Raw genomic sequence first — 27,672 nt, forward strand, 5'->3', positions numbered from 1 at the left:
GATACCAAAATGTCCCTTTCCAAGGCACTTTATCAAAATGAGGAAACTAGACTTGAAGAAGTGGCTTAGTCCGGAATAGAAAGAGGAAATGAGGATGGAATGGAAAATTCAATTCCTAGAACTTCAGAAGCAGAAAATGATTTCCTTTCATAGAGTTCTGAGGTATCCAAATTTCACATAATGCACATTTCTAAAAGTCAAGTTTAGAGGTATAATTGGAACTTTTTGGGTCCAAGTGCAAAATCTGCAACAGGGCCTCTACCTGCCATGTGCAATTTGTAATACTGGCGTCTTCCTATGTGGCAGAGGATGCAATAGAAAATAGAGAGACGCTTCATGTGCAAGTTCTAGAGATGAGCAAGTATACTCGCTAAAGGCAATTGCTCGAGCGAGCATTGCCTTTATCGAGTATCTGCCCGCTCGAGACGAAAGGTTCGGGTGACGGCGCGGGGGAGCGATGAGTAGCGGCAGTCAGCAGGAGGGAGCGGGGGGGAGAGAGGGAGAGAGAGATCTCCCCTCCGTTCCTCCCCACTCTCCCCCGCAGTTCCCTGCCCGCCGCCGGCACCCGAACCTTTCATCTCGAGCGCGCAGGTACTCGCTAAAGGCAATGCTCGCTCGAGCAATTGCCTTTAGCGAGTATACTCGCTCATCTCTAGCAAGTTCCCTTCTGCTAGTGTAAATAGGGTGACATTGTACTCACCTTTCTGTGCTGTGTACCATACAATACTTTACCCGCTTGTACGATGAAACGACCGTAGGCTGCTGCTGGCTCCGACAGTCCTTCATACGTGTACCATCGGTAAGGAGAGGAATTTGGGTGTTGCAGAAGATTGGAACTCTACTCGCTACAAATCCATGAACGACGTGTCCAATAGTGGATCAAAGGATTATTTCGGTATACGTACTAAAAAGGAAAATGGAACAATACCTCTGCAGCACCACCTATTGGATGGCAGCATTCCTTCAAATCAATGCTTGACCCGTTATACAGGTCTATAGAACAATGATTGGAAATTGAAAACCAAGCCAGAATCTATACACAGACAGTTGTTTTGGGGTGTTTGCTCCTCATCAGTTTGCTGTAGGTTTCTGGCTTGGCTAGTGAGAGGCCTGTGACGTGGGTCGGGAGGGGTTTCTTCTCTCCTTAGGGAGAGCACCAAGAACGTGAGGGAGGAGACTTATGAGGCCATGCACGCTCCTCTGGGTAATATGCAAATAAGGAAGATGGACCAACACATGCTATAACGTATTTCGAGTCAGAATCTGCCTCTTCCTTGGGTAAGTAGTAGAGATGAGCGAGCGTACTCGTCCGAGCTTGATGCTCGTTCGAGCATTAGGGTACTCGAGATGCTCGTTACTCGAGACGAGCACCACGCGGTGTTCGAGTCACTTCCATTTTCTTCCCAGAAAAGTTTGCGCCGTTTTCTGGCCAATAGAAACACAGGGAAGGCATTACAACTTCCCTCTGTGAAGTTCCAGCCTTATCCCACCCCCCTGCAGTGAGTGCTGGGGAGATCAGGTGACACCCGAGTATATAAACTGGGGCCGGCCGCGGCTCGCCACAGATGCACGCTGAGAGACATTAGGGAAAGTGCCGTCCTGCTGTAGCTGCTATAGGGAGAGTGTTAGGCTGTTATCTTCGTCTTCAAGAACCCCAACGGTCCTTCTTAGGGCCACATCTGACCGTGTGCAGTACTGTTGAGGCTTTTAGCAGTTTTGCACATTTTTTTTTGTATATCGGGCGTGCAGACCATAGCGTCCTCAGTCTGCAGTCATTTTACTGAGTACAGGGGCAATACTGGTGAGGCAGGGGCAGTGGTACAGGGAAAGAGTTATACTGGCTATATAGGCAGTGGGCTTTTTCAAAAAAATTGGAAAAAAAAATCTTTGGGCTGCCTGTGACCGTGTTCAGTTTACTGCGTGTCTGCTGGGAGTAGTAGTCGCTCACTATTACCCAGCTAGGTGTTACTGCAGCCTTGCACATAATTTTTTCTGGCTGCACTGTGCTTTCAATAACCACAGTCATCCTCCAACAGGGAAATCCATATACAGGCTATATAGGCAGTGGGCTTTTTCCCAAAAATTGGAAAAAAATACTATATTTGGGCTGCTTGTGACTGTCTTCAGTTTACTGCGTGTGTGCTGGGGGTAGTAGTCGCTCATTATTACTCAGCTAAGCCTGTGACCGTCTACAGTTTACGGCGTGTCTGCTGGGGGTAGTAGTCGCTCATTAATACCCAGCCTTGCGCATAATTTTTTCTGGCTGCACTGTGCTTTCAATAACCACAATCATCCTCCAACAGGGAAATCCATATACAGGCTATATAGGCAGTGGGCTTTTTCCCCAAAATTGGAAAAATTACTATATTAGGGCTGCCTGTGACCATCTTCAGTTTACTGCGTGTCTGCTGGGGGTAGTAGTCGTTCATTATTACCCAGCTAAGTGTTACAGCAGGCTTGCGCATAATTGTTTCCTGGCTCTGCTGTGTCCGTTACATGATCGCCGTTATCCCGCCAGAGGGAAAGAGTATACATATATACGCTGCATACGGTGTCTGTCTGGTTTTTCACCTCACCATTTTAAAAAATTGAAGCTAAATACTTAAGGCCTACCACTAGCCTTTGGCCACTTGACTGGTTCTGCCCTGTGAATTCCAGTAGCTCAGTCATACACACCTAGGTCTGACTACAGGCTTGCGCATAATTGTTTCCTGGCTCTGCTGTGCGTTCCGTAAGCGAAGTCAGCCTCCAACCACAGGCCAATAAGCGGCACATTTAATTACAGCGTTCTGTTTTTGCTCTACTCATAATACACCATGCTGAGGGGTAGGGGGTAGGCCTAGAGGACGTGGACGCGGGCGAGGATGCGGAGGCCCAAGTCAGGGTGTGGGCACAGGCCGAGCTCCTAGTCCAGGTGTATCGCAGCCGACTGCTGCGGGATTAGGAGAGAGGCAAGTTTCTAGCGTGCCCACATTCATCTCACAATTAATGGGTCCACGCGATAGACCTTTATTAGAAACTGAGCAGTGTGAGCAGGTCCTGTTGTGGATGGCAGAAAGTGCATCCAGCAAACTATCCACCGTCACCACCCAGTCTTCTACGCCGTCCACTGCTGCATCCCTGAATCCTCTCGCTGCTGCTCCTCCCTTCTCCCAGACTCCTCCCACCTAGCAAATGACACATTCAGAAGAGCAGGCAGGCTCCCAGGAATTGTTCTCGGGTCCCGGCCTTGAGTGTGACAAAATGGATCCCCTATCACCTGAGGAGTTTCTCATGACCGATGCCCAACCTTTGGAAAGTTCCCGGGATCCGGGTGAGGAGACTGGGGACTTCCGGCAACTGTCTCAAGAGCTTTCAGTGGGTGAGGAGGACGATGACGATGAGACACACTTGTCTATCAGTGAGGTAGTAGTAAGGGCAGTAAGTCCAAGGGAGGAGCGCACAGAGGATTCGGAGGAAGAGCAGCTGGACGATGAGGTGACTGACCCCACCTGGTTTGCTAAGCCTACTGAGGACAGGTCTTCAGAGGGGGAGGCAAGTGCAGCAGCAGGGCAGGTTGGAAGAGCCAGTGCGGTGGCCAGGGGTAGAGGCTGGGCCAGACGAATAATCCACCAACTGTTTCCCAAAGCGCCCCCTCGCGCCATGCCACCCTGCAGAGGCCGAGGTGCTCAAAGGTCTGGCAGTTTTTCACTGAGAGTGCAGACGACCGACGAACAGTGGTGTGCAACCTTTGTCGCGCCAAGATCAGCCGGGGAGCCACCACCACCAGCCTCACCACCACCAGCATGCGCAGGCATATGATGGCCAAGCACCCCACAAGGTGAGACGAAGGCCATTCACCGCCTCCGGTTTGCACCACTGCCTCTCCTCATGTGCCCCAACCTGCCACTGATATCCAACCCCCCTCTCAGGACACAGGCACGACCGTCTCCCGGCCTGCACCCACACCCTCACCTCCGCTGTCCTCGGCCCCATCAAGCAATGTCTCTCAGCGCAGCGTCCAGCCGTCGCTAGCGCAACTGTTTGAGCGCAAGTGCAAGTACGCTGCCACGCACCCGCACGCTCAAGCGTTACACGTGCACATAGCCAAATTAATCAGCCTGGAGATGATGCCGTATAGGCTTGTGGAAACGGAGGCTTTCAAAAACATGATGACGGCTGCGGCCCTGCGCTACTCGGTTCCCAGTTGCCACTACTTTTCCCGATGTGCCGTCCCAGCCCTGCACGACCACGTCTCCCGCAACATTGTACGCGCCCTCACCAACGCGGTTACTGGCAAGGTCCACTTAACAACGAACACATGGACAAGCACAGGCGGGCAGGGCCACTATATCTCCCTGACGGCACATTGGGTGAATTTAGTGGAGGCTGGGACTGAGTCAGAGCCTAGGACCGCTCACGTCCTACCCACCCCCAGAATTGCGGGCCCCAGCTCGGTGCTGGTATCTGCGGTGGTGTATGCTTCCTCCACTAAACCACCCTCCTCCTCCTCCTCCTACGCAACCTCTGTCTCGCAATCAAGATGTGTCAGCAGCAGCAGCACGTCGCCAGCAGTCGGTGTCGCGCGACGTGGCAGCACAGCGGTGGGCAAGCGTCAGCAGGCCGTGCTGAAACTACTCAGCTTAGGAGAGAAGAGGCACACGGCCCACGAACTGCTGCAGGGTCTGACAGAGCAGACCGACCGCTGGCTTTTGCCGCTGAGCCTCCAACCGGGCATGGTCGTGTGTGACAACGGCCGTAACCTGGTGGTGGCTCTGCAGCTCGGCAGCCTCACGCACGTGCCATGCCTGGCCCACGTCTTTAATTTGGTGGTTCAGCAGTTTCTGAAAAGCTACCCACACTTGTCTGACCTGCTCGGAAAGGTGCGCTGGGTCAGCGCAAATTTCCGCAAGGCCAACACGGACGCTGCCACCCTGCGGACCCTGCAACATCGGTTTAATCTGCCAGTGCACCGACTGCTGTGCGACATGCCCACACGGTGGAACTCTACGCTCCACATGTTGGCCAGGCTCTATGAGCAGCGTAGAGCTATAGTGGAATACCAACTCCAACATGGGCGGCGTAGTGGGAGTCAGCCTCCTCAATTCTTTACAGAAGAGTGGGCCTGGTTGGCAGACATCTGCCAGGTCCTTGGAAACTTTGAGGAGTCTACCCAGATGGTGAGCGGCGATGCTGCAATCATTAGCATCACCATTTCTCTGCTATGCCTCTTGAGAAGTTCCCTGCAAAGCATAAAGGCAGACGCTTTGCGCTCGGAAACGGAGGTGGGGGACGACAGTATGTCGCTGGATAGTCAGAGCACCCTCATGTCTATATCTCAGCGCGTTGAGGAGGAGGAAGAGGAGGTGGAGGGGGAGGAGCCTGAGGAGGAGCAGGGGCAAGAGACAGCCGAGCCCACTGCTGAGGGTACCCATGCTACTTGCCTTTCATCCTTTCAGTGTGTATGGCCTGAGAAGGAGGAGGAGGAGGATCCTGAAAGTGATCTTCCTAGTGAGGACAGCCATGTGTTGCGTACAGGTATCTTGGCACACATGGCTGACTTCATGTTAGGATGCCTTTCTCGTGACCCTCGCGTTTGACGCATTCTGGCCACTACGGATTACTGGGTGTACACAATGCTCGACCCACGGTATAAGGAGAACCTTTCCACTCTGATACCCGAAGAGGAAAGGGGTTCGAGAGTGATGCTATACCACAGGACCCTGGTGGACAAACTGATGGTAAAATTCCCATCCGACAGCGCTAGTGGCAGAAGGCGCAGTTCCGAGGGCCAGGTAGCAGAGGAGGCGTGGAGATCAGGCAGCATGTACAGCGCAGGCAAGGGAACATTCTCCAAGGCCTTTGCCAGCTTTATGGCTCCCCAGCAAGACTGTGTCACCGCTCCCCAGTCAAGGCTGAGTCGGCGGGAGCACTGTAAAAGGATGGTGAGGGAGTACATAGCCGATCGCACGGCCGTCCTCCGTGATGCCTCTGCTCCATACAACTACTGGGTGTCGAAGCTGGACACGTGGCTGGAACTCGCGCTGTATGCCCTGGAAGTTCTTGCTTGCCCTGCGGCTAGCGTCTTGTCAGAGAGGGTGTTTAGTGCGGCTGGGGGAATCATCACGGATAAGCATACCCGCCTGTCAACTGACAGCGCCGACAGGCTTACACTCATAAGTATGAACAAAGCCTGGATTTCCCCAGACTTCTCTTCTCCACCAGCGGACAGCAGCGGTACCTACACAATACGTATCCTGCACCCGCGGATGGAAGCATCGTTCTCTATCACCATAAAAAACGGGGACCTTTTAGCTTCATCAATCTGTGTATTATATTCATCCTCCTCCTCCTGCTCCTCCTCCTGAAACCTCACGTAATCACGCCGAACGGGCAATTTTTCTTAGGCCCACAAGGCTCAGTCATATGACTTTTGTAAACAATGTTAATACGTTTCAATTCTCATTAAAGCGTTGAAACTTGCACCTGAACCAATTTTTATTTTAACTGGGCTGCCTCCAGGCCTAGTTACAAATGAAGCCACAGTAACCAAAGCGATTAATGGGTTTCACCTGCCCTCTTGGTTGGGCATGGGCAATTTTTCTGAGGTACATTAGTACTGTTGGTACACCAATTTTTTTCGGCCATCGCCTACAGTGCAATCCTAGTAATTTTTATGGCTTCGCCTGCACTCATGCTACAGCAAGGTGTGTGGGGTTGGCCTACACTTTTGCTACATAAATGTAACTGGGGCCTTGTCTATACTGCAACTACTGAAATGTGAAAGAGACTGTTATCTCCCTAAACTGCTGCAACGGGAATGTTACTGTGGCCTGTCTTGACTGCTACTACTACTGAAATGGAACTAATACTGTGCTCCCCCTATACTGCTGCTAGTGATACGTTACTGGGGCCTGTCTAGACTGCTACTACTACTGAAGTGGAACTAATACTGTGCTCCCCCTATACTGCTGCTAGTGATATGTTACTGGGGCCTGTCTAGACTGCAACTACTACTGAAATGGAACTAATACTGTGCACCCCCTATACTGCTGCTAGTGATATGTTACTGGGGCCTGTCTAGGCTGCTACTACTACTGAAATGGAACTAATACTGTGCTCCCCCTATACTGCTGCTAGGGATATGTTACTGGGGCCTGTCTAGACTGCTACTACTACTGAAATGGAACTAATACTGTGCTCCCCCTATACTGTTGCTTCGGAATTGTTACCGGGGCCTGCCTTGACTGCTACTATTACTGAAATGGGCGGTTGGGCAGCATGTTACCCAGGAGAAGTGGCAGCAGAGTGTCATGCAGGCAGTGACTGAGCTTTGTTGGAGGTAGTGTGGTGCTTACCTAAGGTATGCCTTGCTAATGAGGGTTTTTCAGAAGTAAAAATTGTTGGGGGGGGGGGGGAACTTGAGATGCAGCCCAACATGTAGCCCCTCGCCTGCCCTATCCGTTTTTGTGTCGTCCCCATCACTTTCTTGAATTTCCCAGATTTTCACAAATGAAAACCTTAGTGGAGCATAGGTCCCATACAAAAATGCTCGGGTCGCCCATTGACTTCAATGGGGTTCGTTGCTCAAAACGAACCCTCGAGCATCACGGGCAGTTCGACTCGAGTAACGAGCACCCGAGCATTTTGGTGCTCGCTCATCTCTAGTAAGTAGACTAACAACTGGCATACATAGCTGAGGAAAGTCAGGTCCTGACTTGACATATGTTATAGCCTGTATACCGAAATCATCCTTTGATCCACTATTGGATGAATCATTTCTTGGTTTGCGCTGAGTATTGCTCCTATCTTATGTAGCAAAGGAGCCTTTAGGACTCCTCAGAATTTGGGTTCCAGTTATGACTTTTCCCCCTGCAGCCATGATAGTTATGACTTTTGCTGATTGATTGATTGAACAATTTATTGTATCGAACAATACATTTTAAAGTGCTTATTTTTGTACGTCTGGTTACCAACATTGCATGTTGGAAGGTTACTCTGGGAGGGACCAAATATAACATTATAAAATACAGTACTGTGTAAAAATGTAGTCAGGTGGAGAGATGAGCGAGCACGCTCGTTTAAGGCTGCTACTCGATCGAGTAGCAGTCTTATTGAGTAACTGTGTACCCGCCTGAGCAGCATGCGAGGGAGGCGGCAGGGGCCAGCAGGGGAGGGGGTTGCGGGAGGAGAGAGAGAGAGAGAGAGAGAGAGAGGGACTGCACATGTGTCTGGCGCGTTAAATGGTGTGCTCGTCGCATCCGTCCGTGCTAAAGAAAGAAGATCCGGCCGGCATGGAGCAGATCCATGCTGGATCCGCTGCAGGATTCAGCAGCAGTATCCTTGCAAAAGGACTACTCAATCTGTTTTTGAAAAAAAATCTTACTTTGCAATATTTTTTTCACACCTGCCTAAAACTTTTACACGGTACTGTATAATATAACATATGTGCATTGTATAAATATTTTATGTCCATGACTGTATTTTTCTTGTTATGTATCCCTGCAAGATCTTAGCTTTGGCAATCAGGTAACATACTTTGAATAACTGTGATGATATGCAGGTGGGATGGTAAATGGCGCAGCAGTAAGCAGGTGGAGACAAAGATAGTCACAGAACACAAAAGCTGTAGAGAAATGTACTCAGGAGTTCATTGAAGAGAAGGGCACCATACTTAAACATTCCTTGCAGTCAGTCTTAAATAACAAGGGTCTAATGACCACATGGGGCAACGCATGTGCACTATCTTTAGTCTCTATATACAAAGGCAGGCACTCACTAAGTGACTATTCACAAGGGGGAGTTCCTTGATACTTGGGGGATCACAATAAGATTGCTTTGGCTCAAGGCTTATTTTTTACAGCTATTCACTTACCCGGGTAATTCCCTCATTCCAAACTTTGAGGGTTGTACTACCTGGCGCATAGGTGTTACGTCCAGTTGACCCAGCAGCATTAACCCGCCACTCTTCTTTCATTCCTAATGCAAATGCATGAATAGGTTGACAATGGTCAGAAATGCTATCTTTTCTTCTTAGGGAGAGCACCTAAACAGTGAATGAGGAGACTCAAAATGCCATTCATGCTCCTCTGGGTAATATGCAAATAAGGGAGATGGAATAATACCTCCGCAGTGCTACCTATTGCAAGTCAGCATTCCTACAAGCCAAAGTTAGACTCTTTATACAAGCCTTGTAACAATGACTGGGAATTAAAAGCAAAACCAGACTCCATGTACAGAATTTTTCTTGTGCTCGCAGAATACGCAATTCTAATCCGTGTGATCAAAAAATCAAAAACATATGCCTTTCAATGCCTGCGGATCGTCCACGCGGACAGCAATCACGGAGGTGCAATGGCTTCTATGGGAGAATATATCCATGCATGCGTCACCGGAAAAACGCTGTACGGCACTGCATACATATAACAAAGCCTTACTGTCCTATATACAAAGCAAACATTAAATAACAAAGTCTTCTAACAGGTCCCTTTGTGTATAGTATATAAATACAATGTTTTATCAACTGCAGGCACACGTATGTTTACAGTGGTTTTTGGAGAGGAGGTGGGGTGGTGCACGGATTTGGCCAGCACAGCATCATAATGAAAGATTACTGTCCCCGGCTTGTCTCTCACTTGGCTGGCTCTTGTCTTAAAATGCATTGGAGTATTGTGGCCGTGATTGATGTCTGCCAAGTCTCACATGAACTCAAAAACTCTGGCAGTTCCACAGACTTGGCATCGGCGTACGGTCTCTGATGAGTCTAGAAGGTACTCTGAGTGACTGCTGTGGTACAGAGCAATTAGCAAACTAAATCCATAAAGTAAAAACACAAGAACCTATGAAAGCACAACAGGCGTTCATACAAGTCCGCACCGTGACAGATACCAAGGTGTCCATTTGCTGAAATGCTGTAATGAGGCAGCGTGCTTCTAATCATTGTTTATCACACATTGCTCCATGGGCTGGATTACTAAATGCTATGGCTCCCCTAACAAGTTATGGGTAGAGAATGCAAACCCTACTGTTTGTGACGGAAGACAAAGTGTTTCACGTAGCTCCTGAAACACAGCTGCTGAAACTGGATAGTCGTAAAAAGACGCAAACAAATTAAAAAGTAGGTCCCTGGCTGATTTTAATAGCTCATGTAAACAATCATTTGTTTCTTGGAGTTCTAACAAGGCCCGTGAGCACTGCAGGGAGGTGCTGTTCTGGGCTGGAGACGAATGTCTAGCTGGTGCCAAGAAACTGAGGTAGAAGAAGCAACTAATATGCTTAAAGGGGTTTTCTGGGACAAAAAAATGTATGGGCAGGGAATGGTCGGAGATAAAAAAAAAAAAAAAAAAGCACTACCCACCTGTTAAATGGCCTCCCGATCCAGCGCAATGGTCATATGTCGTTCACTGTAGAGAAGTTCCGAAATCTGCAACAGTTCCCTCCATTTATCAAGTGCCATTTTGGCCTGTTTCATGGTCTAGGGGTGATTGCAACCTCTGCACTCCACTTTAGCTATGCCCCTGGTTCCTAGTCACCAATTTAAAGGGGTTGTCCACTTTAGAAAATCCATTTTCATATACAGTACCCTATTAGACGATTCTTTGTTAATAGAGGGTCCTCTATTTCAAAAAGTGTTTCGTGCTCTGGAGGACCTGTCCTGTCCTGCATTACTCAAACAGCCCATTGATTTGAATAGGCACTGCGTAATACTTAATTTTTTCTCTGTGGTGGCGCTGTGGACAAATTCAACCCTTTCTGTCTAGTTTGCCCACTGATTATAGCTGATTGCTGGGGGATACTTCGTGATCAACCGATTGTCAAACGATCCTTCTACCAAGAAGTAATTGTCCAAAGCAGATGCATACACAGTACACTATATATTTGCTGTTTGCTTGTCACTTCCTAAATCTTGCGTGTATTGCTGATCTTCTCCATTTTCTGATGTGATTTTGAACCCACCTACTACTTTTTGCCCCTTGTACTATTTTTCCACTACTGTTCTTCCTCTGTATTTGGTCTATTCTTTGGCATTGCATTCCATCTAACCCGATGACTTGGAGACTTCCATGGCTACCAGCGACCACTTGCTCCATAACATTTTCTTTCTTGGTTCCATCAATGTGACCACATAACCTTCATACATTTTAGTATTGGAGCCAACAGGATACCAAGCACCTACCTAAATCATAGAAAGTCCTACAAATGGAATGTGTATTTTAGTTTGACTCTTTGGATATCACAAAAAGCAATTACAATTGGGACATTAGTTTTCACAACTTTGAGTTGGTCTCATCTCCCAAAATACTCGTATAGTTTATGAACTGATTCCACTCCTGTGGTTTATAGCCAATCAGCCATAATGAAAATGTGTTTATTCCAGGCCCGCCTCCACATTGGCGCCAGTTATTATCCTACCTCAGGGGTTTTGGTGAGGCAGTGGACTCCTGCCAGCTACGTACCTGTGATTATTTATTCAATGTAAGGCTTACACACTACTAAATACTATGTTATATACATTGCTATTTCTACCTTCATTAAACATCTTCTATATCCTCCATCTAGGGACAAATTAGGCTGCTTGGGTTCCTGACGTGGGGTCGCACCTATTGAGGTGATTGCCCTGCTTCTGGGCAGGGTCCTCTTTGCTAAAGTTGGTTAGAAATAGTGTTATGATCCCTGTATTTCTGTTACCATTATTTGCCCTATTTTCTGTTACCCACATAATTCATTTAAGACATTAATTATGTCTTGGTCTGACATGCTGGTGACATCCGTGTTTGCGCCCGGTACGGATTTAACACTGATGTTCTTTATAGATGACAGGTGGTGGACCCAATGAACCCTAGTCCGATATTATATCCAGCTGTGTGTACAGCACAAAAGCTTGAGTAGGTAGATTGATACCTACTTTTGGGTCATTTCCTCTAGTTTCACTGTAATCTTTTCTTCTATCGGTTATATAGAACCTACGTGAAGATTTGTCGTAGAGATTCATCCGAACAGATGTTTTCATCACAGTGAATCATGATGTGGAGAGATTTCTTGTTATATAGCTGCCAAGCTCTAAATCCAGAATTTCCCTCATTTCCTTACTATCCGGTCCAGTATAATTGCTTGAGCTTCTTTAGTCTTCCAGTGATATCTGACTCTTCTTAATTCTACACAGTCCTGATGATTTACCTTATTCTCTAGACCAAATAGTAGATGTTAAAGTTTTTCTTCATGTGAAGGATAGAAAGTTTCACATACAGCATAAGACGATGAGGAGGATGAAGAGGATGACCCAAGTGTTGCCTTCCTGTTTGCTCTGCTCCAGGATTCTGCTCCGAACCACAATAGGATGGTATATACCGCACATAAATGTATGGTCTATACTCCTCTAATTGTGTGGTAGAAGAGATATGTTGAGGTTGAGATGTAACTTGAAGCTCATGGTCTTCAATGCAAAATATATAACATGGCCCCCACCTACCATGTGCCATTTTTAGTACTGGTGTCTTGTTATGTGATAGAAGGTCTTTTTAGGACCCTTAGGCCTCATGTCCATGGGGAAAATGAGGCCCGCTCTGGATTCTCCATGGAGAATCTGCAGCGGGTCCCTCCTGCCCCGCGGACATGAGCGCTGAAAATAGGAATAAATAAGAATAAACTCACCTCCCACCCGCTCCGTTTCTTCTCTTCGCTGCGGCGTCATGTTCTCTGCATCGCGGCCGGATCTTCTTTCTTCGGCTCGGCGGATGTGCAGGATGACGTCGGTGACGTGCCCTGCGCATGCGCCGGCCCGAAGCAAAATGATCCGGCCGCGACTGAGAGAAGATGGCGCCGCGGCGAAGAGAAGAACCGGAGCGTGTGAGTAAAATCTGATTTTGGTCTCCCGCGGATCCGGACGGCTTCCATAGGCTTCAATAGAAGCCCGCGGGAGCCGTCCCCGCGGGAGACTCGCATGAAAATGGAGCATGGTCCAGATTTTTTCATGCTCCATTTTTTTTAAAATCCCTTTTATTGACCATCCGCGGGTATTTATCTACCCCGCGGGTGGTCAATGCATCCCTATGGGGTGCGGATCCGCGGGCAGGAGAAGAGTTAAAATCCGCTGCGGATTTTAATTCTTATTTTGCCCGTGGACATGAGGCCTTAAGTGACAGGGCCATAGTGCAACTGCTACCTCTACCACCCCTGTAGCTACTCTGCAGGTTTGAAGTATTTACTATTTCGTTTGCAAGAGCTCAGTCAGAGGGGCATTTTTTTGCTGCATTTTTTGCGTGAAACGAATGCAAAACGCATGTGTCAAAAATTGGCCGGACCGAAGCGGGTGGCATGTTCTAAAATTCACACATAAAGTGTGGTGCCCGCTATCTCCTGCTGTGTTTGTGACAGCTGCAGCAGGGGATTCCTTGGATGTGAAACCCCTGGATGCTGTCACATCCAGGGGCTTCAGCTTGTAGTCAATGGGGCTGGCGGCAGCAGCGGCAGCCTCATTGACAACATAGAGAGAAGATCGTGATCCTCTGCCACAGCTGTCACAGTGATAATGGTGTCACAGTGTTCAGTGATGAGGGAACTCCCTGTGGGGATGAAGAATTCCCCTGCCACAGCTGTCACAGCTGTGGCAGAGGATCGCAATCTTCTCTGTATGTTGTTAATGGGGCTGACGCTGCTGCCACCGGCCCCATTGACAAAAAGGTGAAACCCCTGGATGTGAGATCATCCAGGGGTTTCACATCTGAAGAATCCTGATGCCGCTGTTAGTTGCATGTTGCAATTCGCAGTCCTATTTTTTACCAGTGCACATTTTTTGCGCAGGTAAAAATCGGAATGTGACCCTGTGATTCAAAAGCATTGGTTCTAATAGATGTGAATCGCAAAAGCAGAAAACATGCACAGCAAAAAACGCCCTTCTCACTGAGTCCTAAATGTATAAAAATATGTTGGCTTTTTTCTGAAGCCTTTGCACCACTTTTCCCATCACATTCAAACATGGAAGGAAAATATGAGTGTGGCTTCAGAGTTACCCTGTGGTTAAGGTCATATCTGTGGAAAGAGATACTGCGCAGTACTCTCACCTCACGGTAAATCAGTCTTGATAAATCTCCCCTATGTCCGAAAAACGGAACTCTAACTCCTACGAATAAAGATGTGTTACAAAATGATATTAAAGTAGATCCCTGACCGGTCCTGATCAGTCTGTTTAATAAATACTTATATTCCTCATGAAATAACAAATTTTGAGCATCTTTTCTTAGAAATCTCTAATGTTCAGTTCCTCTGTTATTCCTCCTGCAAATGTATGACTAACTTGACAAATGGGACTACCATTACTTTTATCAGTAAAATAAGTCCCTACACGCTTTGACACTATCAGCAGTGGTGATTGGACAATATCAGACTCACCCAACTGGCAAAGGTAATATTATGCCTTGTGCCATTCCTCTGTTATTTCTCCTTGCAATGTATGAATAGATTGATAACTGGGTTTTGACATTCCTGATTAGACAATATTGGGGTGTGTCGGACATGCCTCATTGACAAGACGAATGGTAATACCCAATTGTCAATTTTTTCATACATTTACAAGAGAAATAACAGTTTAACAGAGAGTTTGAAGAAAAAGTTCTTCAAAGTTGTGTCAGCTCTGCAGTCATCTGCAACCATTGTCACATAGCATGTATTTTGGTTTTTGACTCCTGCCTGGTCCTCAGCTTCGCTAACTTCTGTGCTCCTTGACCTTGACTCCAATTATACATCACAGAAGGGGAAATGTAAAAACATAAAAACAATCAAAGAAAATGACCATATACTTACTGACTAAGGAGGGCAGATAACTGCATCCTCTCAACATGCAGGTAGCAGACTACCAAATGAGGGAGCTAATTACACTTGTAAGGGACACCGATGAGACAGCCACTCACACAGCCTCTTAATATAGAGGGGGGTAGCTGTTTGGTGTATACTCCCACACAGAGTAGATACAAAGTGGCAGACCTTCTGATACATGTAGTGCACTATGAAGACCAGCAACCTATTAATGACGCCATAATAGTTCGGCGGGTTGCCCTGGACCTCAAAAAGTGAACCACATTGGTACTGCAACCCTGGGCTCCCCCTGGCATTTTAAAGCCACACTGCATGTGAATGATAAATAATAAATGCCAGGTATTAGTTGGATTTTGGCCAAGATACATGAGCCCACTAACCACGTCAAGGTTCCTTGCTTATAGTGAGTCCCTATACTAATATAAATACATCACAGAAGAGGAAATATAAAAACAATCACAGAAAATGACCATATACTTACTGACTAAGGAGGGCAGATAGCTGCATCCTCTCAACATGCAGGTAGCAGACTACCAAATGAGGGAGCTAATTACACCTGTGAGGGACACCGATGAGACAGCCAGTTTTTACTAAACAGACAGAAGAACTGACAGACCCTCTTTAACTTAATAGAGTTGTGCCAAGATGCATAACTCCTCCCAGAATGCAGGGCGCGAGGTGAACAGCTTATTACCCAGGGTCCCGCACTCCTCACCCATGGCTATTAGCTAATTTTGCAGTTGGAAGTCAAGACTAGGTACAAATTTTCCCTCTAGTAGCCACTGTAATATTACAGGTTGGCAGAAAAGGGGCCACTGTTTTTGACTAGCTCTCCTTCCTGGGTCATAATTGGTTCTCATTGGATGACCTTGTTCTATGATGCTCATATGCCTTAAGAGGGCATATAAACATATCATCTTGGCACAACCACTTTCATGAAAACTTGATATAACAGTGAAGAGATGAGCTCATTGCAACGAAGCCTTGTGATTCTCCCTATTTATATACATGAGCTCCAAGAAATCAAGAAGAGTCAAAGCTTGTGAACTTCCAGGAGAAGGTGAGGAAACTTCAATTTTGGTCATTTGCCTCAGGAACCTGAATATAACATCATGTCTCGTCGTGTCATCCACCCACACTCCGATGTTTGCTTTGCTAGAACAGTCCACACTTGAATAGAAGCAGATCTTTCTGTTCAGATCAATCACATAAATCTATGATAATGCGATAATTACATTTAGGCAACTCAAACTGGCATATCTTTCACATTTCATACCCCTTTTCCTAAGCGCTCATTTAATTGTTCTACACTAAGACCTTTGATTCAAGCGCTGATGTTACATATTAAAGCGGAGGATGGAGGGGGGGCTGTGTGCATGTTCATTCATCCGTTTCATTGCATTCATTCTTTTCCAAGGAGAAATGCTTCTGGCAGTGGAAATATTTTGTTAGAAATATATATTTTGTCTAGCTTTAAAAATAAGACCTGATCTAACCGACTGCATGTAAAAAAAAACCGATCAAGCCAATTAACGTAATAAATAAAAACGTACGCCTAAAAACATTGGCATGGCAGTGGCTTTGAACAATGCCCATCGAATTCCTTCTTCAATTTTTTCCTATTACTCACCGTCTGTAGACAAAGGTTGTATTAACTTCTGGGTGTAATGTTGAAGGATGTGTGTGGGTGAGAACATTGGCATTCGACTTTCTTAAAGAATGGATTAAACTGAGAAAAGTTCATGTAGGGACGGGATAAAAAATAAACTTTACCGAGATTTCACAGACAAACAAAAACTCATCATGCCAAATAGAATACTAGGAGAGGATGATATGAAAGAAACTATTAAGTGATCTCTATTGAATTAGTATGTCTCAAAGTTATTGGAAGCTGCTTTATTGTAATATGTAGTAATGGCAAAATAAGGAATAGTAGTAATAGAGAAAGTGAAGAAAAATATAATAAACATTACAAAGGATAGGAAACCAAAAATCTGAACTGACTCGTTAGAAAGGTGGCATCCTATGACCATGCATCATAGGTGGGTCGTGGGTCGTGGGGATTTAAAATCCCGGCCTGCTGAATGAGCTGCCTCTAATTGGTCACAGCCTGACCAATCAGAGGCAGATTCCACTCACACACCCATTCATGAATTTATGAATGGGTGTGTGACTGCTGCCTCTGATTGGCTCAGCGGGACCAATCAGATGAGAGGCAGCAGTCACTCACCCATTCATAAATTCATGAATGGGTGTGTGAGTGGAATCTGCCTCTGATTGGTCAGGCTGTGACCAATTAGAGGCAGCTCATTCAGCAGGCGGGATTTTAAATCCCCGGCTGCTGAATACTACTCACAGCTGTTCAGAGCAGTTCAGGAGGACTGCCGCTGGCCGCGCTGAACTCTGTCTGCCGGGACCAGGTGAGTATATATATATTTTTTATTTTTACACATTTCTGGATGAATTGCAGGGAAGGGCTTATATATTTAACCCCTTCCCGACAATTCATCCCGCGATCGCCGGCAGCCCATTGCTTTCAATGGAGCCAGCTGTATTGCCGGCTCCATTGAATTCAATGGGCTAACATCGTTCTTCTCTGCTACAGCTGTTACAGCTGTGGCAGAGGAGAACGATCTTTATGCTGACAGTGGGGGGGGGGTGTCTCACTCTTGCCACTATTGTGGCTTAATAGTCGGACCTGGGAACTTGAGATGCAGCCCAACATGTAGCCCTATCCCCTCGCCTGCCCTATCCGTTTCTGTGTCGTTCCCATCACTTTCTTGAATTTCCCAGGTTTTCACAAATGAAAACCTTAGCGAGCATCGGCGATATACAAAAATGCTCGAGTCACCCATTGACTTCAATGGGGTTCGGTACTCGAAATGAACTCTCGAGCATCACTGAAAGTTCGACTCGAGTAACGAGCACCCGAGCATTTTGGTGCTCGCTCATCTCTAGCGTCGGCTTTTAGCCATTTCTTTTTTATGTATATTTTTTTATTTTATTCTGTCATTTTTTCTTACTTATTTTTGTAACTATTTTTTTTATAATCCATGTCCTCCATGATGTCATATAAGACCTCCGGGGCACATTCACAAGTTTGTTTGTTTTTTTATTACACTTTTTTCACTCTAGCTGGGGCATCTATAGGAGAAACATCCATAGGAGCCGTAGTTAGGGGGAAAACATCCCACTGTAGTGAGAATAGTCACTGGCAGAGCTGATCAGGGTCTGCTAGGACTCTGCAACTTTGCTGTAACATAGTAACATAGTTCGTAAGGCCGAATGAAGACAATGTCCATCTAGTCCAACCTGTGTTGTTGATCCAGAGGAAGGCAAAAAACCCCAAGAGCAGAAGCCAAAAAAATTCCTTGCCGACTCCCTAATGGCAATCAGACTGTTCCCTGGATCAACCCCTAATAGTTCCTACCTGCTGTGTACCCAGATTAACAATTAACCTAAGATTTATATCCTGTAATATCCTTCCTCTCCAGAAAGACATTAAGTCCCCTTTTAAAGACATCAAGTCCCCTTTTAAGACATCAAGTCCCCCGGCGGTCATGTGACCACCGGCTTGCATAGTGGAAGAAACACTTCCACTTTTAATTCTTAGTACATAGCACTCATTGACACTATGTACGCAAGAAAGAAAAGCACAGAAATGGTTAAAAAATGCTTCTCCCTTCTCCTCGGGATTCTTAGCTGTGCCTGACAGCAGAGGACCCAACCTGCTCCTCTACTTGATTGCAGGAGCAGAGGCTTTAATCCCATGCCATTTTTCTGCGATCGGGCGCGATTAAAGCCCACGACCCACCTATGTATTGCCGGCTCCATTGAATTCAATGGGCTAACATCGTTCTGCCGGGACAAGGTGAGTATATATATTTTTTTTTTTTACACATTTCTGGATGAATTGCAGGGAAGGGCTTATATATTTAAGCCCTTCCCGACAATTCATACCGCGCTCGCCGGCAGGCCATTGCTTTCAATGGAGCCGGCTGTATTGCCGGCTCCATTGAATTCAATGGTCAGTGCTCGTTTAATCGAGACGAGTACCGCGTGGTGCTCGTCTCGAGTAACGAGCATCTCGAGCACCCTAATACTCGAACGAGCATCAAGCTCGGATGAGTATGCTCGCTCATCTCTAGCCGACGCCAACCAAAACCGTCGCTGTATGCACCTTGTAATCCGAAACCATACATATTATATATCAAAAGGTCCAAAACAAAATAAGGGAACCTGTTCCCATACTTTATTTTAGCGTAAATGTACAAATAAAAAAACAACTATTAATGTTAAAAAAAAATCATTTTTTAAATTTATTTTTACCCCCAATAAAACTAAAGAACGGGAAAAAAGTCAGTGAAAAAGAAACGCAGCAAAAATAATTTTGCTGCGGATTTCAGTGTGGAATTCAAGGACGGCATATTCCACAGCACTGTTGCAGAATATCCCTTCCCATGTGAAAGGGCCTGCAATGTAGCATTATAGTTGGGAAGCCCCGGAGTCCCGCAACTTCAAGTTCCACCACGGCAGTGCTATGCTGGTGGTCACTCAGCTATTCAGTACTAGTTTTAGTTCCACTATAGCGACCGCAAGGCTGTACGCTCTGTAAGCAATTGGATAAGGGTAATCGCTGACTTACGCAAAAATTTTTGGAACTAAGGGTTTTATTCTAAGTAGGAACTCTGACTTACTCTAATCTATTGAGCTACCCATCTACTTTGATACCTTCCGCACTTACAATGTTGTTCCTTGAGCTTAACTCACACATCTTAAAGGGAACCTGTCAGCAGAATTTAGTAACGTAATCCGATAGCAGCGCTGCACGATGCACAGTGCTCTCTTCCACGTAGTCCTCTTGCTTGTTCTGATAATAAAAGCATACCTGAGTAATTTGGGTTTGAAGTCCTCCTGCGCAGTATATAAGTGATGCAAAGTAACCCAGTGGGCGATCTGGACCATCTGTGCTTGCAGCATGATCGTCATCTAATTCCGTCCTTTTTGGAAGCACAGCAAAATCTTGTGTGTGCCCTGCGTTCGTCAGTGAAGCTGCCCACAAAAGGTAAAGTTCTTCTGCTCATGCGCCAGCTGACGAACGCAGGGCGCACATGCAAGACTTTGCACAAGGTTGAAGGGTTGTGTCTGGTATTACTTCTCACTCCATTTAAGGGAATGAGGATGGGCCGCTTAACCACACACAACCTATGGATAGTTTTGGTGCTGTTTTGGAAGAAAGCAGCCATGTTTTTCTACTCCTGACCAACTCCCTTCAAGGTCTATAGACAAAAATGTCAGCCAACTTCTTTTATGCATGCCACACACTACAGAAATTGTGCACTTCTACTGCGTGTAGGCTTGGCAGTATACTAGTAGCATGGTGCTACTTACGGCGCTGATATATAGAGTTATAGCCCAACTCCGTATGGAATCTGTATGGTAATCATATTATTACACGTTGTTATGGCTACTGGCCATTGCCTCTGCACTGTTCCCTGGCTGCTTCCTTGTCCCATAGCCCACACAGCATTTCTATCGCCCATCTACCCGGGGTTATTTAAGGTATCCACTCCTTACTGAAGAATGTCTGAGCAATAGGTGTCTTTGTTTCCTGTTTGAATCTTGGTTTTGACCTGTGCCTGTATACCCAGCTTTCCCAGATCCTGTCTGTCCGGACCTTGACTTGTTCTTTGTCTACAATTTGCCTGATTGTTGCTTGCCTGGGCTTAAGATATGGCTTAGACAGTAGGATTTCCTATGTCAAAGTTGCTTCTCACCGCACAAAATTCAACTTTTTGTGCGATGCGATGCCACAGAGAGGAAGGCTCCATAGGAAAACATGGGCTACAAAACCTCACGAGCCGCGTGCATATCGCCGGACCTGCGAGGTTTTTGTGTCAGGTTGTTGCATGCTGCAAAACAAGTAACCCATAGGAAAGCATGGGCTTCATATACATGCGATTTGTAACATTGTAGCAATGTGACAAAATTGCGCAATTTTGTCGCCTGTGTGAAAGAGGCCTTAAGGTACATTTTTCAGTAGTGAAGCTTAATAGACATCGCTTTCTGTATAGTATAGTGCTTTTATGGTCTGTCGGACTGGAGGGTCAGTGGGTGCACAATGCTTGGGTTCAGCAATGCTGTGCAAACCAATATTATATGGCTGAGGCTTTCAGCACAGTATTGCTAAACCTGGTATTTAGCAATGCACAGAAGTACACAAACTTGACTCATACATTTTTCATGGTAATTACCACGCTGTGCAAACAGTAGTCTAAAGCCTTTCCTGTCTCTCCTCCTTCCTTCATAACTTTCCAAGCTCAGCTGATCTTCAGTGCCACTTTATGATACAGTCTAAGCTGTGATTGCGGCATCCAGTGGGCACACACACGGAAGCAGCTAATTCTATGTGATTATAAATAGTGTTTCCACATAGTCAGCAGAGTTGAGTTATGTTACCGGTAGTTTGGGGGTTGAATATTTGTATTACATTGTGTTTCATATTAACCTATCTATCACCCTTTCCTAAAATACATTTTTTTGGGCAGAGCAAATATACACTCTAACTTTAGAATACAGGCAATGGCATACATAGAAAATATGTGGCCCATAGAAAAGATTAACCCCTAGGTTTGGGCCCTTATGACCAAATAATTTGTTTGATTTCTTCATCTTCACTCTAATGGCCTACGCATGGCTGAGTGACAACGTGCTTTTCCGGAGCTCCCGTCGCTCTCACCTAGAAGCAACCCTGTGGCACCGGCAAAACCCCTAAGAAAGCTGAAGGGAGACAGGATGGGTCGGTGAAAGACCAGGAGGGACGATCCGGTGAGTCAGGATGGTAATAGTGGGACCATGGAGTGCTTTCTCGTCACTCCACATGCCACCAGCAACAGGCCCATAATGGCGCCGGATCCCGCAGGACTTTACTCACCTGAGGCTCTGCCGCTGAACATGGCTGCAGTAAGCGTGGCACAGGACACTGTCAGCATTGAAGAACGGAGGGGCTCTCCCTCACAGGGACTTACAGGCACTGGTAGCCCTAAGGACCCAGCTGTGCCCACCATCAGGGAACAGTAAGTAACAGCTGCTCCAGCTCACCCACAGAGACACTACTCACCACAGTTAACCACAGCACAGCTCCGCACACCCACAAGGAGTTGTAGTCCCATGGGGAAACAAGCTAGATAATAATAATAATCTTTATTTGTATAGCGCCAACTTATTCTGCAGCGCTTTCAGGCATGGATAAATGCAAAACAATACAACAATTGCAACAATTACAATGTGAGGTACATTGGGTTAGACACAAACGGGTTGAGGGTGGTACAGGAGGTGCAGGGGGTGGGGAACACAGGCAATAGGAAATTTCATGTACAGATCATTTATTAGAAGACAAAGAGGGTGGGGCACCATAGGGAGGGGCGAGGGACTAGGTTAGGAGATTTGGTATGCTTCCCTGAAGAGGTGCGTTTTTAAGGCACGTCTGAAATTTCGTGCATCGGGAATTGTCGGGATACCTTGGGGTAGAGCATTCCAGAGGATGGGTGCTGCTCTGGTAAAGTCCTGTAGGCGAGCATCTGAGGTTCGTATTACAGGGGTGTTTAGTCTGAGTGTGTTAGCCGATCGGAGTGAGTGGGCTGGGTGGTGTACTGACAGTAGGGAGGCGATGTATGGTGGCGCAGCGCCATGCAGAGCTTTGTGAGTGAGGTAGAGGAGTTTAAATTTAGTTCTGCAGTGGATGGGCAGCCAATGCAGGCAGCGACTGGCATAGTGCAGAGGCGTCTGAATAACGACTGGATAGAAAAATGAGTCTAGCTGCTGCATTTAGTATGAATTGGAGTGGAGCGAGTCTAGTGCGGGGAGGGCCAATGAGTAGCGAGTTGCAGTAGTCAAGCCGGGAGTGGATGAGGGCAACCACGAGCGTCTTTAGCGTGTTCATGGCTAGGAACGGACGTATTTTAGCAATATTTCTGAGGGGCATGTTTGGGCCAGAGATTGGATATGGGGGGCAAAGGAGAGGTCAGAGTCCAGTGTGACCCCAAGGCATCGGGCATGCCGTCTGGGGGTTATGATGGTGCCAGACACTGGAATGGAGATGTTGAGGAGAGGTCGGTTAGAAGGTAGAAAGACAAGGAGGTCAGTTTTAGAGAGGTTTAGTTTGAGAAAAAGGGAGGACATAGTATTAGAGACAGCGGACAGACAGTCGTTGATATTTTGGAGGAATGGTCCAGAGATCTCACGAGAGGAGGTGTATAGTTGGGTGTCGTCAGCGTAGAGATGGTATTGGAAGCCAAATTTGTGGATGGTTCGTCCAATTGGAGCAGTATAGATAGAGAAGAGAAGGGGACCAAGGACCGAGCCCTGGGGTACCCCAACAGCGAGAGGAGGTGGAGCAGAGATAGAACCACCAAAGGAAACACTGAAAGAGTGGTCAGAGTGGTAGGAAGAGAACCAGGAGAGAGCAGTATCCTTTAGACCAATAGAGTGGAGCATAGTGAGAAGGAGGTTATGGTCGTCAGTGTCAAATGCAGCAGACAGGTCAAGGAGGATTAGTAGGGAGTAATCACCTCTCGACTTTGCAGTCATCAGGTCATTTGTTACTTTTGTAAGGGCAGTTTCGGTGGAGTGTAGAGAGCGGAAACCAGACTGGAGGGGGTCGAAGAGCAAGTTGTCAGAGAGAAAGCGAGTAAGGCAGGAGTAGACCAGGCGTTCCAGTAATTTGGAGATGAAGGGGAGGTTTGAGACGGGTCGGTAGTTGGCAGCATCAGTTTGGTCCAGGGTTGGTTTTTTAAGGAGAGAGGATATAATGGAGTGTTTGAATGAGGAGGGAAAAGTGCCAGAGGTAAGGGAGAGGTTGCAGATTGTAGTGAGGTGAGTAATGAGAGCTGGGGAAAGGGACTGGAGGAGGTGAGAGGTGAGAGGGTAGCTAGCGCAGGTGGTGGGGCGGGCAGCGGAAAGGAGCCTGGAGACTTCTTCCTCTGTCGTTGGTTCTAGCGTAGATAAGGAGTAGGTGCTGGATGCAGTGCTGATGAAACTGGGATTGGGGCTAACCATGCAGCTTTCCGAGATTTCTTTCCGAATGTTGTCAATTTTTTCTTTGAAATAGGCAGCTAGTTCTCCAGCAGTCAGGTCTGTCTCAGGGGCCTGTTCTTTGGGGCTGAGGAGGGAGTGAAAGGTCTCAAAGAGTTGTTTGGGGTTGTGGGATAGTGAGGAGACAATGGAGGGGAAATAATCTTGTTTGGCATGGTGAAGGGCTAGGTTATAAATTTTAAGCATGAATTTGAAGTGGAGGAAGTCTGCCGGCAGCTTTGACTTTCTCCACAGCCGCTCAGCGCACATAGAGAACCGGCGGATGAAGCGCGTTTGGTATGTGAGCCAGGGTTGCCGTGGTCTGCGTTTGACGGCTCGAGTCACGGGCGGTGCCGCTTCATCCAGGGCACGGCTGAGGGTGGTGTGGTAGTATTCGGCTGCCAGGTTAGGGCAGGTGAGAAGAGAGATAGGTGATAGGGAGGACTGAATAGTTTCAGCAAACTGTTTAGTGCGGACAGACTGGAGGTTCCTAGAGGTGCGAAAGATAGGAGGGTCAGGAGAGATGCTAGGGTGCCTGATGGAGAAAGAGAAAAGGTTGTGATCTGAGAGTGGAAGTGGGGAGTTAGTAAAGTGAGAGGCAGAGCAGACACAGAGGAAAACTAAATCGAGTGTGTTACCATCTCTATGAGTGGGGTAGTCAGAGATTAGTGATAAGCCAAGGGAGGAGGTAAGTGTTAAAAGCCAGGAGGCAGATGAGGAGCTAGAGTCGTTAGTAGGGATGTTGAAATCACCAAGGATGAGGGTTGGGATTTCACAGGATAGGAAGTGGGGGAGCCAGGCAGCAAAGTGGTCTAGGAACAGGCGGGTGGGACCTGGGGGGCGGTAGATAACTGCGACACGCAGAGGCAGTGGGCGGAAGAGTCGCAGGGTGTGGACTTCGAAGGAGTGGAAGGTAAGCGAGGGAGCTGAGGGAATGACCTGGAAGGTATAGTTTGGGGAGAGGATGATGCCTACTCCTCCGCCGCGTCTGTCATCCGATCTGGAAGTGTGGGAGAACTGCAGGCCATGATCCCCTATCAGTGCAACGTAGCACAAGATTAACAATTAAGGAGCAATGAGTGCTCCCAATAATACGCCTGAGGATGCATGGAAAGCTCGTATCATGACGATTCCCACTAAAGACGAGCTGAGCTCTCTATTTATGAGGTTTGAGACTGTGAAGAAACAAATGCTAAAGGAAATCCACAGCGAAGTTCACTAAATTGGCAAAAGGCTTCTCCATGTTGAGGAGTCTCAGGAGGGGATGTCAGCCATCTTAGAGTCCCACAGACAGGCCATCCAAGTGCAAGCAGATCAGATAGCGAGCCTCACAACACACCTAGATGACTTTGAAAATAGGCATAGAAGAAACAATCTCTGCATCAGGGGCCTCATAGAAGAGATAGAGGGGAGCTAGCTTGAATCTTGAGCCCAAACCTTTTTTCTACATCTGCGGGATCACTCACATGACTGACCTATTATGATTGATGGAAGACATAGAGCCCTAGGCCCTAGAGCAACCGATCCCAACCGACCTAAAGACGTAATTTGCAGAATACACTTCCTTAGAGAGAAAGATGCCATACTCCGTAAAGCCAGAGATAAAACAGATCTTCTCATGCATAAAGGCAAACCTCTCATCATTTTGCAGGGCTTGACACACCATAAACTTCACCAACAAAGGGTCCTGAGACCCCTACTAGTGGCACTTAAAGACTGGGGCATTATCTATCGGTGGAACTTTCCTTTCTATCTAGTAGCCAGAGAAGATGGGATATCAGCCATCATCCGCTCTCTGGGCGACCTGCGCAAATTCCTGAGAATGTTCGAGCTGCCCATGGTTGCTCTACCTGATTAGCCTGCTGCCCCGGCCTTACCTGTTGCCGCCCCTCATGGCCAATGGCAAATTGCTCAGCCCAGGCAGCGGTGGGATTGCCGAGGAGAAAAAGAATGCACCACCTGACATGATATTTGAAGAGGAACACTTGGACCCAGAAGGGTCAATAGTTTGCTTTCTGCATAGGCCCTGTGTCCAGTTGGTCACTGAACTGTCGTTTGAGTGTGGCTGTTGGCGAGTCGCTAGTGTTCTTGGCTCACCAAGAGAGCAACAACGGCTGCTATATGCCGCTGGAAATGTTTCTTTGTACTTTTATTTTGTGTCTTTCCTATGTCACTATTCCCCATGCCTGGTCCCTCACCTGTTCAGCTGCTAGGGGATACCCTACAAAAATTACATGATGGCCAGTCTTTTTATTCGGCACCTTTAATGTAAGGGGCCTGAATAAAAAGGGCCAAGAGAGGGCAGATTGTAGATCACTTGCACAAAAATAAAATAATGTCCTGGCCTTTGTCAAGCTTTGTCGGCCAGGACATGGCCGAAACGTTGTGATTTATTTCTGGTGTTGGAGATGCAATACAGGAAGCATCATCTGATGCTGGGGATTTTATATTGAAACCACCGTGTGGTACTCCATTCTTCTTTTCTTGTTTACAAGTCTGATGATCTCTTAATTCCGGATCAACTTGTGAATGTGCACCAACAAGGCTCCCCCTGTTTGTGGGTATTACCTGCGCTGCCGGATCAACTATTACCTTGGATTACATTTAAAATAACAGACAGACAATCAGCATCTGAAATACAGTCATGTGGTGTACAAAAACATTAGAAATCCCACAACGTAGCATCTGAAAGTAACAGCTATAGTTCAATATAAAAAAAGACTGATGTCACAAATTATTATGTTAAACATAATAAAACACAGGAAATTAATAAGCATAATGCACAATGAGGTCATGAAAATATCAAAAACATTACCTGCTTAAAGCAGTTCCACCAGGAGCACAAGTTATCCTATATCCACATGATTGGGGATGACTTGCCACTTCTGAGAAGAGGGGTTCAGGGTCCCCCCTCCTCCTTACTGTGGGCTTACTGCACCTCTGCCCCTACAGTGAGGAGGGGACAGAAGTGCTGGTCGTACAGGCGCTCTGATTCTCTATTCACTTTCAATGGGACTGTGGAGATAGCTGTGCGATAAACACTCAGGTATTTCGGTAAGTCCCCAGCCAACACTGCATTCATTATGATGTCACTACGGGATAAAAAGCATCTCTGCAGTGACAGGCAGAGTGGGAGATCGGATCCCAGTACTCAAAATCGGCAGGGGTCTCAGCGTGAAACCCTCACCGATCAGCTAGTCCTGTGGCTAGGGGATAACTTGCATCCTTGGTACAACATCTTACTGTCTATAATCAACATTCTTAATTGCTGGAGGATTAACTCCCTATCTGTGACACTGAAAGGATGTAGTTTCCCCATGGTGGACGAAAGCAAAGTGCAACGCCTTGGATCAGAGGTAGGGGTTACAAGGCTGAAATCAAAGCCAGTTCCTACCATGGCCATTGCAGCAGGAGGTTGGCTGCTCTTCCAATGCAGGCTGCAAAAAGGTATATGCAACAGAATAAAGAATCTTAGTGACCACCATAAAAAAGCATATTGGTGATCACTAATGGCTTAAACTGGGCACCTTATTATTGTGTTGAATTTTGCTGCCTATGGCAGAATCATGTGATGTTTGTTTTCCCTCCACCCTTTTCATTTAGCCCTTGAGCCCTTACCCCACTTGGTTGTGCAGCATCCGAGGAGAGGCTCCACAGCTGAGAATATAGCGGGGTAGATCAAACCTTGTCACGGGGCTCTACCATCTCCTTCCCTGGGGGTAGCATGGGACCCAACCAAGTTACTGCTGGGGGAGTTTCACAGGGCAACCTAGTCCACGGTTTACCTTAAGTCCTTGTCACTCGTGACAC

This window comes from Eleutherodactylus coqui, chromosome 8 (assembly GCF_035609145.1).
Source record: "Eleutherodactylus coqui strain aEleCoq1 chromosome 8, aEleCoq1.hap1, whole genome shotgun sequence".
NCBI classification, from domain to species: domain Eukaryota; kingdom Metazoa; phylum Chordata; class Amphibia; order Anura; family Eleutherodactylidae; genus Eleutherodactylus; species Eleutherodactylus coqui.